Genomic DNA, 16,750 nt, shown 5'->3' with positions numbered 1-16,750 from the left:
ACATGCTATATTTTAAAAACTGGTCCACTTACAAGAATTATCCTCTTTCCTCTAAACTCATAAAAGAGAAGAAAACATCTAGCAACAGCTTAGCTCTTTGTGCTACATCTGGGAAGAAAATAGTACTTTTTGTGAAACCTTACTCAGTGAGACTTGATGCTTTGTTTGAGCCTTCTTTATTCATGCGTGCATCAACCAGGTAAACGTACAACAAGGTTCATTTTTAAAATCAAAAGGTGCTGGTGATTTCCATATTCGCTCTCTGATCTTTCCCACCACGCTCGGGGAATGGCTCCCCGGGAAGGGCACCTCAGAGCCTTCACTGGGGAAGAATGCAAGGGCTCGTTCCTGGACGTGCACTGCATGAAGCAGAATACACCTGGGCATTTCCTATTGATAGAAATTGAATGGAATTGCACTTCCAGGCTTTTTAAGAGCTTATTTGGTGCTTCACATGAGACTTTATTAAAAATAGCACAGCTCTCAAAAACCTTTTAGGGCAATGGATGCTTCTTAAAAATCTAATAAATATGGATGGCTGATTAAGGAACATATTTTATATACTGTATATTAATGCTGGTTCTTTTTCCCCTTCATTTTCCATCTTTCTTTTCACTTGCCCTTTCTGAGGGTTTCAAGTAATAAACTGAAGCCCTTAAACGGTTCTCCTATTATCTATACTACCAATTCTTCCCGTGTAGTGGGAACTTTCTCATCCCTTTGCCCTGCTCTGATCATAAATAAATAGTTTCAATTAATTGAGAACTTAACAAAACCCAAATTAACTTTCCCCAAATCCTTTCAAGTATTATCCCCAGTTTACAGAGCAGAAATTGAAGTTTGGAACAGTTATTAATTTGCTCAACATAAAAAATGCAGTAGGTGGCAAGGCCAATATTTGGAAATAGTCTTCTGGTGCCTATAGATATTGGGGTGCTGATAGGTATTGTGCAAAGTAGTTTTTGCGTAGTAGCTCCTAAATACTGACTTGACTGTATGAGTATTATATTCTGACTCATTAAAAAAAGTTTGTGCTTCTCCCCCACACACAAGCAAGGGTGCCCCCACATTAAGGGTTTTGCTGAGCAACACTCAGGTGACCTTACAGTGCAAGTCAATCATGGCAACTCTTATTCTGGAGTTAGGGTTTTATTTGGGTTCTGAAAACAAAGAAAACTTTCCCCTGCCAAGTCTTTAGTCCAGAAGATCCCATATTCTTTTCTTCCTCTGCCAGTTCCAAGTTCAGGTGTTTCTACAGAGAAACTTCCTTGGAAAACTATCATTCTCAGAAAGCTTTTTTTTTTCTTGTCTTCAACTCAGAAAACTTGGGCAGAATATAGGAGAGTCAGAAAAGGGTCAAGTGGAATGACAAGAGCAAAGCGGCTCTGGGGGGCTCTTAGGAACCCCTATTCACCTCGAAGCCCATGGATGGAGTCCAGCCAGGCTTCCCAGACGGAGCCCAACACCAGGTTTTTCAGAAGGGCATTTGTCTGGGAGGGGTGCTCAGAGCACAGAAAAATCTATTTCTCTGGTTTGCTCTTTTTTAAATGTGGGTGGGAGGTGTTTGATCAATGTCTTAGAATATCTAGATAGGTCATAAATTAAACTCTTAAGAAGCACCAAAACTCGCAAAGTTGGCAGGGGAGCAGGGCTTAGGTGAGACAACTCCTTCATTCTCCAGTGAAGCTAGTCAGGGATGACTCTCTTTTCTGGTTCTACCAATGGTGAAGGAGAGGGTCCATCATTTTCATTACGGCGTTATATGCAAAGGGTGAATTACTGTTCTATCTCTTAATCATTTGTTCGGACTTACCTAGATGATATCATCTTTTCACATGTTACTGCATTCTGCTAAATATTCTCTCATTTTTAATGTTCCTATAAATATGAACTCCCAAATCATAAAGATCATTTTACCTAAATGCCACAGAAAGTGATTATCTTTTAAAATACATACTCTATATAGTTCACCATTTTGTAACCTGTTAAATGTAATTCAACTTAAAGGACTTATTACATACTTTCACCTAAAAAGAGTAAAATTCTTAAATGGAAGTTCCTTAAAAAGACCGTTCCTATAACTTTAGAGGTGCTTGTGTACAAATAATTTACATAGAGAAAAATATTCAAATTGCACTACAAATTAGGACTTAGGCTAAATAAAAATCTTTTAATAAGTAAAACATTTATTTGTGATACAAAACAATTATTTTATTTGAAACTGATAGAAATTAGCCATAGCTATATATGTAATTTATCAAATGACAAATGAGTTCTTATAGGTTATCAGAACATAATTTAAAGGATTTTTTGGATATTTTTAGATAGAATTTTTCTTTCTGTGGTGACTTGGTCTCATGTGGTTGCAGAATTTTTAGCTCTCATCTCTCTGGCTATATCCGTGGGATAAAAGGATGACTTACACATCTTATGATGCAGACTCCATTAACTGCTTACTGCCTCACATAGAGACCAATTGTTTAAGGCAGGGTCATAATATAATCTTTGGAAGATTGGGTAGTGTTATGTATTTCACAACAGCCTTTTGAAATTTATTTTTGTCAATTCTTTGTCCTTATTAGATCACTGACAGAAAGCATAAGTTTTTCCTGCTCTATAATTTTGTTCTTATCCATGAAGAAATTTATATATATGACTGATTATTTTGTTATCAGAATATACCAAAACATATTCTAAAAATTAAGGGATAAATTATTTTTCTATGTGGTAAAATTTAATTGTATTAATTGTTTTTAGTTCTTGCTGTCTTATTCTTATATCATCCTCTTAAATGAGGGACATTGAGGGAAAAAAAAACTGAAGCAACTATGGCTTGTCAGAAATATTTCCTTTGCTAAAACTTCTTTCTTAAAAAAAACACCTTATTAACATGCATCAATTTAAAGATACTTTGAATTTGTGAAAAATCTGAATTAGGGAATGTTCTCAAGATAAAGTATCAAGAAGCCATGATGCATAGGGCAATTAGTAGGAATCTGTGTATTATTTTATTAGGTACATTAGGAACAATGTAACTAGCAGAAAATATTACATTTATGCAAATTTCAGGATCAAGAAACTAACAAAAACTATTTTGAAGACATGACATTCCTGCTTTCCTGTAGCTATTAATTTTCTAGTTGTTTCTTTATTATATTGTGTGCTTATGCTACTTGACAAAAACTACCAACATCAAATTTATAAGGGAAAATTGATGGTGTTTCAAGGAGGTAGAAAACAATTTACAGATTGCATAAATGGGAATGCCAATGAATCTCCAACATGTTCACTTAAAACTTTTCAACCCAAATCCTTCCTAGCTCTAGTTGACAGAAAGACCCTCACAGATCTGATGACACTATCAATGTAAAGTTAAATGCTAGTTCTGTAGTCAGTTTCCCATCTGTAATTGAGTACTTCACCATTACATCTGGGATCAGAATTTTTCTTTCTGATAAAACAATCTTAGTGTGGTGTCATGATGGCGATGGAGATTGTTTCCACTTGCTTACATATTCCTTTTATTTTTTAACTAAATTTTAATAAGTTATAAAGTAGGCAATAGAGAAACATTAAATTTTGAGTAGAAAGAAAGAAGTATTGGGCTCTTAGTTCCTTGGAATTCATTTGCATGGTTATAGAGTTAAAAGCTTCCTTGATGTCATTGTTCTTTTAACACAAGTATTCATTAAGAGCTCATGTCCTGGTAGGTAAATGACCCAATTTAGCTATCCCGGCATTTGAAGTTAAATATGTTTTGTATTTATACTAAATTCTTTGATGGGATAAAATAACACTCTGGGTAAGCCACATGAAGAGCAAATATATCTTACACCATTACATTTTTGAAGATCAAAAAGATCTTGGTCTGTTTCTTGGGTTTTGAAAGTAAATATACATGTGTGAAATGAAAGTAGAGATTATGTTACATTTTAAAGAATTATTTAAATTCTGCAAGTTTAAACCTTGAAATTATTTGATTGACACTTTACTAAGGTAATGAGTTTTTTACAGCTTTTAAATACATAATATTCTTGATACTTTTGAGAAAATACCAGCCAATAAGCTATTAATACTTTTCCCAAAATACTGAATTTTTCTCATGGAAAACTCATTGCTACTCTCTCCACTGTAAATTGTTGAATGTAATTGTAGCCAATGGCTATTGGTTGGTAGCATAATACCACATTTTATATAATGACGCTTTTGTTCACTCATACAATAATGAGAGCAGAGAGTTTTGTTTATAGGGGAAGTAAATGTATTAGAAATATTGTTTCAAGGCCTTTTTTCTCAACTTCTCATGTTTCAGAAGCTTTCACAGAAGTAGAGAAAAATTAAAGCATTATATAAAAATGAATTATAAAGAACAAGATTCATGATCTATATCTTTTCTTTCTTGTGTATCTTCAACGCTGTGAGAGGGCTGTCCTATAAGACAGCAACAATGTTAAACATAAGAGAAGTTGATTTACCTTATAGGTAGACTACTATGCAAAGGTCTAAAGATAGATGCCCAGGCAAAAGGGATTTTCTGTTAAAGAGAAGAGTGGAAACAAAATAAGGCCAGGATGGCAAAGTGGGACTGCAAGGCAGGGAAGATGGAAAAGAAAAGCAGGAGTGAATTAAAAGGACAATTCCTGGTATCTCTGCAAAATGGACTGATACGTACTCAAAGTGATCCAACAGCAAGTAATATCTATACCATCCTGTAGACTCCACATGGCTTGGAATAAGACTGGATTCTTTTTGGTCAACCAAACTGATATGTCTTTGAAGTTTCTCTGTTCATAGTGAAGGTTGCTTTGAAGAAAGAAAACTAAGATTGGGTGAGCCAATTTCAGATCTGTAGATTTAGGGGTAATTGAATATTGCCAAATGTACCCCATTTGTTACAGAGAATGGGTTTAACAAACTGCCCATAAGTGGTCTTGACACTGATTTTGGACAGAATTTTATAATTAATCATTTTTAAAATACTGAAAGTTAGAAAAACAAAGTGGTGATCACAAGGAAACATAACATGTTAAATAAAAAGAAATGGTAGGCTAACCTATCACTTTATGATAGTATTACTAGACTGAGAGAAAAGTACAAGGCTTTCAACACAGGTATTTTCTTGGTTTTAAAGACATCTGCAAGGAACCAAGCTCCTCTGAACCTTCCACTTTGCTATTTTATGGTATTTGTCTTTTGGAACTTACCTCATGGCAAGTAACATGCTACATTGTTGAAGCAAAAGTTCTGAAGTATCCACAAGGAATATTTTTTTCATCAGCACATTTCTTTCCTTGAACGTCCAAGCAAGCTTGCTGTGGGGTAAATTGCAGAATTTCTAGACTCTCCAGCCTGTTTAGTTCATTTACATATCAGTAGGTGTTTTCAGCTGCAGCCTCCCACAACTTCCAGGGCAAGGGGTGGAGAAATAACTGCCATTCTCTCCTCCCCTCCGTTCCTGGTACATAATTGCTCTGGCATCTGCCAGTCACTAAGGACCCGCCAATGGAGTTCCTCCCAGAAGGGGTAGGCGGGGGAAGTGAGCATGCACCACTGCTTCAGGGACACAGAGCACCAAGAGGGCTTTGCTAGTGTGACCAGGAAGAAGTAGAGAGCATGTGGAGGTGGCAATGTGTGAGCAGCAGCCGGAGGAGATGGACAGGACCAGGCATAGCTAGTGAATCCGAGCAAGCTGTGAGCACCAAAAAACGGTTTCTTCCAACCCACCCTTTTTCTTGACTTATTTTGGTGTCACTGGTTTCATAGAGGATTTGCTCCATCCAGGAACAACCTTCCACCTGGAGCTACACTTGCCTTTAGGCTTTTTTTTGGCTAGAAATGTCACCTGCCCCATGGTCTAGTTCCAAACCAGTACTGGAACTGTGAGTACCTGGAGTTTTTAGGTTCTGTAGAGGAAGTAGGGCTCTTCCAACAAGGAAGAAGTATAGAGAAAGGCATGGAGAACCATGTTAGCAGAATAATGCTAGCTGCTGTGAAAATAAAAGTAATATCCAGTGGCTCAAGCATGATAGAAACTTATTTTCTTGCTTGTGAAGAAAAGTCAAAAGAATTATTTTTTACGAGTTCTCAGCTCTCTCATATTTCAGAGAACCAGGTTCCATCCATTTTATGGTTCATCTGCTTTCAATAAAGGCCACTTAAGTTCACCATGTTAGTGCACATCAAGCCAACTGAAGGGGAGAGTGGGAAATGATGCTTCTTAGGCTCTTAGCTTAGAATGTATACCACATCCAAAGTCATTCCATTGCTATCAGCTTGTCACTTGCCCTCTCTCCTCCCCACCCATATAAGCATTGACTAAGCTGAACATCTTAGTATCAACCAAATTATGAACAAGAAGGCAATATATGAGTAGGATAATCAAATAGTTTGATGGTGGAATAATTGCATTTCAAGAGTTCTGATTATGAATACATTATCACCCCGGAGGGCTATCTGTAACAAGAAATTGCAGGGTATATCAGCATTTTTTATTAATGACTTGTTTGAGGATGTATGGTGGCATGCTAATCAAATTTGTAGATACCGTGAAGTTGAGAGGAAGAGCCAATATATCAGTTGAAAGTTCCAGGATCCAAAAAAGATTTAAAGACAGAAATAAAGGATCAAATTGAGGATAAAATTGCTAGAAATAAATGCCAACTCCTATAGTTATATCACCATATTCACCAGCACAATTTAATTGGCAAATATTTATTTAGTTCTTATTATATTGAGGGCATTATGTATAGAAAATAGAAAGTAAGGCTTAATAGCAAAACATAAAAAAGAAAAAACACTCCTAGGTCATTGAAAAAACAGAATAAATTAGTATAGGGCCTCTCCCTCTCCCTCTTCTTTCTCCATATGTGAGTGTTTGTATATATGTATATATGTTTATACACACATCTTTGGTTAAATTAGAAGATTTGTAATATACAGGACATTTCAGATTTTTCATTTTCCAGATTTTTATCTTGAAGTCTTGGTATAACAATTTAAAGAGGAAAATTTAAAAACTTGATTGTTTTTGGAAGAGTAGGACTAAAATGATAAGTGAATTTGAAATAAATTTTACATATTCACTCATTCATTCATTAATTCATTTATTTATGACTGAATTTCCATTCCTACTCTTTCGAGAAAGTAAGATATGTGAATAAGTAGCTAAGACATATGGCATAATGTGAGAACTACTTAAAAAAAAAGATGTTTATAAAATTAGTGGGGTGAGAGAAGAGAGATTTCTTCCAACAAAAAGAGCTAAGAAAAAGATTTGTAGAGTTGGAGCTTTTTTGAGTTGTTCTTTAAAGATATAGACTAGGACATAGTCAAAAGGGAAGAGAAGTGATGTATTCCAAGGAAGACAAAAACTATAAAACAGAGATACGAGGGGAATTATAAACTCTCTTTAGTTGGAGCTTGAACTGCATGAAGGAATTGAATGGGAAACAGCCACTAAGTTAATTTAAGATAAAATTGGAGGTGATCATCAATGTTGGGTTAAAAATTTTTAATTTTATTCAGGACATAAGTAACCATAAAATACTTACTATATTTTTATTATTTGTACAATAGAGGCCATAAAGGTCATAAAGATTATATGTGTTTTCATATGGGGAGAATACTAAACTGTAACAAAAATAACAAAACAAAAACCTAGAGATATTTAACCTAAAGAGGATACATACGGTCTGAAGGACTTCATGGTGAAGAGGGATTAACCTGCACCTGATTCTCTGTTAATCTTTTCTTGAGTGCTCTGACACCATTCCATACTCTAAGCCAGGACTCAGAGTTTGATACTGCAGTAAGGATAGATTTTTGGGTGGTGGATGTGTGTGTGGGCATTTCATTACCAACAAAAATACCTTAAATGTATCAAAAAACCAAGCTTGAGAGTGTTTAAACCTAAGTCTGTGATCATTTTTTTGCCAGAGCAATGGACGAGGCTGATGAGAACATCTTTTATAAGTGAGACATGGTATTTTTATATTCTCTGTTCCAACACAGAAGTAATGATTTCATAAAATACTGGAAGTTTCTTCAAAATCCCCCCTTTATGAAAAAATATATTATCTTTTGGCAATTTTAATTCACTTAAAATTTAGAATTTATTCTATCCAAGATAACTGACTGAATACTAGCCATTAACTGTCAGAAGATTCTGTAGAGAGTCAATAGAAACATGAAACAAACTGAGCCCTCCCACTGGCTGTTTCCGTAATCAGTTTTAAAATGTCAATATTACAAAACAAAACAGAAATGTGATATTCAAACCTAAGCTATACGGGACATTTATAGGGTAGAAAACTAGCAAACTGTCCCTTTTGTATGTACTTTTAAGAGGCAAATACTTGAATTATTTCTTTTCCATTCCAGTTAGTGAAAAGAAATCATTCACTGTTTATCCAAGTCAATGTGAGCTTAGAAAAATTTCTGAAGAGTCATCCTACCATGGTCTCTAGCTTATCATACAAAGTCTGAAGTCTTCACTTTTATTGGAAGGTGTCCATGACCGACTTGCATCTTGTCTATCAAATATTATTCTCCCAAACTTTCCAACATAAACTCTCCAGTCACATCAAGGATGACCATTATTCATATAAATTCCACTTTTGCCTGTCAACATATTCTTGAAACATCCTCTCTCTGATTCCCTATATAAAACCTACTCATTCTATAAATTTTCCTGAAGTCTTCCTATGTAGTCTAGCTTATGTCAGCTTCATCCTTCATTGACCTTGACATAGTAATTATTGTCTGTACTTTATATCTTGATACTTAATCATATCTAAATTTATATATTCTTTATTTGTTCCATATTGCTTTATTTTTCTTCCCAGTGAGAACATATGTTCTACAACATCAGATGACACATGACACATCAATTTTGCATTCCCTGGGATATGTAGAAGGGTGCTGGAAATTAAGTAAGTATCCTTCTGAAGTATGAATAAAGTAGAGTTGGGTTAAATGCAGTTTAATAAGGCCTCTCATATTTTCCTTGACTTTGAAACTAAAGTTTGTCCTCATAAAATAATAATTTTTATTTTATACATTCTTACCAAATTATCAAAAACATTGAAAAAATTTGTTATGATGGTCTTCTCTTTCTCCTAGTATTATTTTTTGCCTTTTCCTGGCATCAGTCTGTTATCGTCCTGCCCTTCAGTTTTTAGGGTGGATTTCCTCATCTATTAGGATATGGTCAAGAGGAAGGAAAGGGTTTTATTCCAATAAGGACTATGAAGTGTAATAAAAACAACCTGTAAAAGACATCATGTTTTTAACTGTTAAAGATAAGAGCAACATGCTTATTTATGTACAACTATGCAAACTGTGAAAGGAGTAGTTTATGTGTGTGTGTGTGTGTGTGTGTGTGTGTGTGTGTGTGTGTGTGTTTGTCTGCAATTGAATATATAATCTTTTGATCAGGTTATATCAGAGAAAAAATTTTAAATCATATAATGCAAACTGATAATTTGGTTCTCACTTTTGAAACTGAGCTTCCATGAATTTAAATTTCCTGCCATGAGCATCGTTATTTCAAACTCTATGGCAGACCGTAAACTCATGGAGATTAGAGCATCATCTTAATTGCTTTATTACCAGAGTATTACAAGATTTCTAATGTACAAGAGATCTAACATACAAGAGATCCTCAGAAAATATATTTGTTGGGTGAAGAGTTTATTATTGCCACTATTGTTTTACTTACTGATTTTCTAGATTATATTCACTTGTCTTCTCCTGGTTATTTGTTTTTCTATTAGGTTTTCTATTTGCTTCCCTATCAGTAAAAACAAAAGCATCTTGTAAAAAGGTCTTATGACTACTTTAAAAATCAGATTCTTAGGTGCTTCTCTGTAAATTTCTGCTATTTGCAGTATCTGAATGGACTGGGAATTCTTTGAAGACAATGACATGTGTCTCATTTATTGTTGTATTTCCAGTTTCTAGCCCAGTATCAGGCAAAGATAGGAAGCTACTTAATAATAGGAAATGAAATAATATTAAACAAGCCTCTGTTTTCCCAATGTAATCATTGAGAAGTGATAACGAATCGGATTTTACAGTTTGATGTGGCTGAGAGTGTTCCCCAACATGTTAGAATGCTTATGGAAAGGACTTTGGACTCAGTAAGCATTTGGGATCAAGCTTTGTGACATTGGGCAAGTTAGCTAACCTCTTAATATTCCAGTTTCTGCAGCTGTAGAGAAAGGATAATAAGAGCACATTCTAATGACTTTGCCATTTATATTTCTTTCCCCAGGTCCTCTTTGGGGCTACATATTTCTACATGCAAAATGCTGGACACATTCATCTTACGTTTCATTTGATGTTTTAGGCTATCTAGAGTTGTACTGTTTTCCCCTAACAATTAAATTCCATTTTTTGCTCTTTACCTTTGTGAATCGTCCTGCACAATCCAGACATTTCCCTTCATTCTTACTAAGACTATTTCTTCTCCTACATTATTAGTGCCATCCTCTTAGTTCAGCCACGTGTAATGTCTCCCATGGTTTACTGTATTGTCCTCTCTTGTTCAGACTTCTAAACTTTCTCCCAGTACACATTTCTCCCTCATGGTTCACAACTAATCAGTGAGAAGCTATGTCTTAGACCCTGCTGCAGGGTCTGGCTGGCAATGAGCCTAAGTTCATGAGCAGAGATGATGATGATCTGGATCATGTCTTTAGGGAGAAACCCACTTCCACTTCCTCTAAGGCTCTGTTTCCCCTTTCTGCTGGGAATTAGTAAAAAAATCACCGTGCTCCTTAGGGTCCTGAATGACTTTGTGAAGCATGGCTGACTCCTGCCCTAGACAATCCACTTGCTTTTAGACTATTAGCTAAGAGGGAAAACTCTTCAGTCTCATTTAGAACATCATATTTTAGGGTTTTCCTATAGCAATTTAGACTGTACCCTAAAAACTTTATAAAATTAGTCTGCCTAATGATTTCACTTATTTGTAGAATATAAAAACAAAACAAAACAAAAGGAACAAAATAGCAGTAGACTAATAGACACTGAGAAGGACTGGTGGTTATCATGGGGGACGAGTTGGTGGGTCAGGTAAAGGCGATAAAGGGGCACAAAAACTGTTAATCGTAACTTGGTCACAGGGGTGGTTGTATAACACAGAGAATATAGCCAATGATTCTGAACATCTACCTATGTTGACAGATAGTAACTGCACTAGTGGGGGTGATGATTTAATAATATGGGTAATTGTTGAATCACTGTGTTATATATTTGAAACCAACATAAGATTGTAAATCTAGTTTGCCTAACTGCAGTCTAGCTCCAATCCATCCACATACTTTTAAGTGAGTGTACCCTTTCAAAAATGCAAATATGGTCAGGCCAATACCCTGCTTAAAATTTAGAAGTGGCATTTGCTTTGTTTTATTTCCAAATTTTCTAAAATAAGCACATATTGATTTTAGAATCACGAGGAAATAAATTAAATAAATCCATTAGTGACTCCCTCAAGCCTTCAAAATAAAGTTCAAGTTGCTTCACAGGGCACAGAAATCCCTTCATGTTCTGCCTTCTGTCTATTTCTATAGTTTTAACTTTTGCTACAGCCTCACAGGGCCCCAGGCACATAAGTCACTACCTGGAAAGGCTCTTACCCATATCTGTGTCTTTACACCCTCCGCTCTCTCTGTCGGATGCCCCTCCACATTTTCTGCCAGGCTTGGCCACTCATCCTTCAAGACTTAGGTCTAGTCTCAGGCCAGGTATTGTAACCCCATAAAGCCTTTCCCAACACAGTAGTATCAATTAAACGCACCTCGTCTGTCACTGAATCCTGTCTATCTTTATCAGGCATACTTCACATTCAATTACTTCCCACCAGACTTTGTCTATTCTCCACTAAAAATGTATTCTCATTTAACCAACTTCTTTGCCATTTATCTGTGTTTCTATGTATAGTTGGTGTTCAAATTTCTTTTTACTGAATGAAGAGAACATGCACTTCTTCTGTAACCATAGAGTCAAAAGGGATCTTAGCCCCCATGTATTGTTATGTCTACATTTTAGCCCCTACCAACTCCACAAAGATACAGAAAAGGAGGAATATTTAAATTGGAGTTTATGATTAATATAATCAAAATCTTATTGGGAACATTTATTTTCTTTCAGTGTTAGCCTTTTCCAATGACTTTTAAAACATCAGTGAGTTGGAAGATTTAAGAAGTTCCTATGAAATATTATTTTTGATTATTGAAAGATAACATTTTTACAAGAAGTGGACATTACCAAAAAAAAAAAAATTGCAGTGTCTTATAGAAAACAAATGCTCAGTGAATAAATGAATGCTCTGGTTTTGGTAAATATGAAATGCATCAAACACTGAAAGGAAATCCAGTTTACAAATATTCCTAAAAGCCAGTCTTCAGATCCTTGGAACCAAAATAAAAAAAATTATTCATTTGTCATACTCTTGAAAGATCTGTCAGTTCTTAAATTTCTTTGGTTGGCACAGGGTTTAAAAATATCTCACAAGTGGGAAAAAGAGTATACCTCTTTTCTAACCATTCACACCTAAATTTTACAAAGATTTTTTAATCATTTATGCTAAAATTTGGATCAATTTTAGTGGCATGTTGGGGAGGCTATCTCTGTATTAATTAATATCACTTATTAGAACATGAATTCTAGATAAAATGGCACTCTATTACTCATGATTTTTTGGAAATATTATGCTTAATAGACTAATAGATAACTTCATGGGTATTAAAAATAAAACTCTCGCAGTATGGTCTATTTTAAAATTAAAAGAAAAAATTCTTATTTTCTAAGATACTTTATTCTTGCCATAGGCCTGGTTTGTACATAAGGAAGAGTTCCAAAAAGTAAGTTGTTTTTCTATGATTTATGTATATTCATCTGTTAAGCTATTAATATAACCACATTGATATGTGTTGTGCTCCAGATATTTAAGTATATTTTGGTCAAGATCAAGCAACTGTATAGAGCCAGATTCATGTGTATACAACCTGTACAATCACAGATGATCTTTAGAAGGCCTTTCTCTTTGGTTTAATACTCTGCTATCTCTGTCTTGAAATTCTTAATCATTTTTGAGCAAGGGGCCCTGGATTTGCACTTTTTGTGGGCTCCACAAATTATGCAGCCAGCCCTACATATAATTTAAATAATTATCCTGATTGTGAGCTAATTGTCAGGGAGTGCATGGCTAAAATGGCAATTTGTACACAGCTATTCATGAACAGCAAACCTAGGGTCCTAGCTGTCTGCCAGGCTCCACTTGCCCAGCTTAGCTGTCAGAAGGAGCACACAGGTTAAAAGAGAAAGATTCTCCTAAGTGTCAATCCCTCCTGCTGGCTCAAGAGAACAAAGCTGGCAGGCAAAGTGAATCAGATAGCGTACTGTGCACGCCCAAAGCTTCCGAATAAAGCCGATAGGTCTAATTTCAGCCTTACCAGCCCTGGTAGAGTCCCTTTAAGTTTACTAAGTCGGATATACCTGTAAGCAAGCAGTCTAATGTTTTTGTGATCTTGCTGCTGTGAAAGTATTTAATAATAAGCCTCAGAAGTTGGAAGGTAAGAAGGAAATCTATGATGTCTAATGCCAAGGTGGTGTTCAATGTGTTGAAAGTTGATTAAATTTCCTTTTAACACCCCTTGAAACTGACATTTTGCTACCGTTTAAAATTTTTTCCCTCCAAACTATTTTTTTATACCCATGATTTAGAGTGATATACAGCAAAGCAGTGGCTATGAATTGGCTCAGAATGATTTGAGGGGTAATGAGCAGGGATTGAAAAAAGTCTGTTTCTGTTCATTTAAGGAAAGTAAAGCTAACTTTATCCTGCAATTGCATACCAAGGCAGGGGCAAAGATTTGAGGCTGCTCAAATAGTGCCATCCCAATTTTATTGGTTTGAAGTGATAACCGGGTTCCAGAATCCCATAGATTGATAAAAGAAAAATATATTGAAATAGATTAATGCCTTCTCAGCTATCAGTTGCAAAATTGCTTGCTGTATTCACATGCTCCCTTTTTGAAAGTTGCATTCTGTTTTAATCGAGGTGGTCTACATTTGAAAATTAATATGGCATACTTCTATATTTTTTGTCTGAGGTCTTGGCTTTTTAAAGAGGATTATTGTTTCCATATGCATGTAAATCACAGAAAAATGTGGAAGCCAGACCTGAAACCCTATACATGCCACTGGTGGCGTATTTGTTGACATACATGATGTAGAGGCTTACAATTACTATTTGAATGCTCAAATAATACAAACAGAATACTTTATAAATGGCGTTAATGCCATGTCTTTTATATAAATGACCAAAACCTGTGACCCTTACAAAAGCACTTAGGCAGTACCAATTGTGTAAATTTTCCCCCCACATCTTTCTATTTTTCTCCACATCGACAGTTAAGAAACAGAAACCCAAAACGACTTTCTTATAATAAAAGCCTGAAATACTAACTGCCTATTTGCTTTTGAGTCTAACCCAATGGTTCTATCTTATTCAACCCAATATCTCCTTCTTATAATGGATATTTAAAAATGTCATTCTGTGTAGGAAGCATGGGAAAATAAAAGAGCAGGACATCTATGTGGAGTCGAGAACTTAAAAAAGGATAAATACTAACAGATGAAGTTTATTTGTATATCATAATAGAAAATAGAAAATGATATTAATTTGTACAGAGATAACCTCCCTCAATGATACAGAAGTATGATATTTTTATAAAATAATTAATTCTCTATATTAAAAATAGGATGGTATAATGTTAAAGAATCACACAAAGCATATCATTTACCTTAAATTCCTACCACATGTCAAGACACTAGTACTTGGACTGACCTTGGGAACCCTAGCTTTAGGTAGGTGACAAATATGGGAAGATGGGCTGGAATAAGAACACATTGATAGAAGAAGGTGGAGCTGTGTGGGAGACCTCTGTGGGCAGTATCAGAATAAGAGTGGAAAAACCCTGGCCCCACAAGAATAGGTAAACAAATCTAATACAGAGTCTTCACAGTATTTCTTATCATTGTATAATAAATGAATATAAATATGAATATGAAATATAAACAGATTTATAGCCTTTATTAATGCATTCACATTTCACATATTTCTGCTGTTTAATAATATGCTTATATTATTAAAGGAGTCTCAATTATTCTTTATTTTGTGTTTATATGTGTCACCAGTAAAAGAAGAATGACGTAATTGAAGACTGATGATTCAAATACTGTGACGGACATTGCCATCGACGGTGCGACTTTCAAATTTTTCATATAGAGTGAACAACTCTTGGTCAAATTCCAAGCTAAATAAAATAGAATCTTTCATACTTTTTACCATAGTTTTGTTTCTTGTAAGTACAATCTATGTAAAAACTGCACATGTCAAGTGGTGACAAGTTCTCCACTGAGATAATTACAAATAATTTTCCCTTTATATGTATTTCTGAAGGCATATTCAAAATTTGAGAAAGATATAAGGAAATGTAGTTCACTGTGTGGCACTATCCCACTCATTGCAAAGTGTTTATAGTCAGACTAAAATATTACCATTTTATATGCTTTAATTGAGCATTTGTTCAATTAAAAATATCCAAGTTTATTACCAATGAACATAAGACATTTTAAGGTGTTAATACAGACTTACCAATTTATGTGACCAAAGGTAGCAAAGTAGTTTGTTAAACAAAATGATGTCAGGTTAGAGACCTGAGTTGAGGTCTTAGACTCCGTGATTTTTTTTTTTTACTACTTATGTGACCTAGTACAAAACCCTTAACCTTGCTAATTTCTGAATGCTTCATCTGAAAACTGGAGATGATAATGCTGTCTTACATCATTGTGTTTTATAAAGGCAAAGCAGATTTTTAAAAACTTACTTGCATTAATAACATACATTAGCTATTACTGTCATTATAAAGGCAGTTTTTGATTTGGACTATATATTTCTTGACTTTGTTTATAAAATAGACAAGTATTAAACTGCATTAAAAACTATAGTTTATCAAAGTAGGTAATTTCAAAACATAGGTAAAATTTGCATTATAACACGTGATAAGAAAATGTGTGAGATAGAAATAAACTCTTTTCTGATTACAGAAATAATTTTTTTTCTGATTGTTACAAATTTTCTGCAGTATATTCTTTCCTGTTCCCTATAGTATCCTGTTTTTGCTGGTCCCATTCTTGACTGAGAGATGCTATGGTCAAACTCTGCATTCAAGATCACATACTGTTTGCACTTGCAGTCACTGGCCATATGCTGTTGGAAAATAGGCAAGTGCCTTAGCTACCCCAGAGCCTCCCTAGAATTTTTTAAATATTTCTTGAGTTAGATTGAACACATTTTATTTCTCTAATCAACTCAAGTACCTAAGTCATACTTATCAACCCAAATTATAAATATTCTCAGAGTAAACATGTGGCACACATATAAAGTGTGTGTCTCTGCTCGTTTTCTCTCTAACTCAGAGTATCTAAAGACATCTTTAACAATAGAGTCACCTGGACAGTGGAAGAAAGGAACAAAATACATTGCCCTGATCACAGTTGTGACTTAGGGATCTTCCCCCTCCGAGTCCCCTCTTCCGCCCTAATTCACTGCAGAGCCATGGGCTTCAGATTGTTCAATATTGAAATCTTATGGATTGGTAACATGGTTAGCAGTGTATTTTTTTTTTAACAAAATCTATTACAGTAACATCTGAGCATTGTGCCAGGGCCATGTATCTCT

The sequence above is a fragment of the Manis javanica genome, chromosome 15 (assembly GCF_040802235.1).
Source record: "Manis javanica isolate MJ-LG chromosome 15, MJ_LKY, whole genome shotgun sequence".
Lineage (NCBI taxonomy): Eukaryota > Metazoa > Chordata > Mammalia > Pholidota > Manidae > Manis > Manis javanica.
This window is presented reverse-complemented; position numbering follows the sequence as displayed.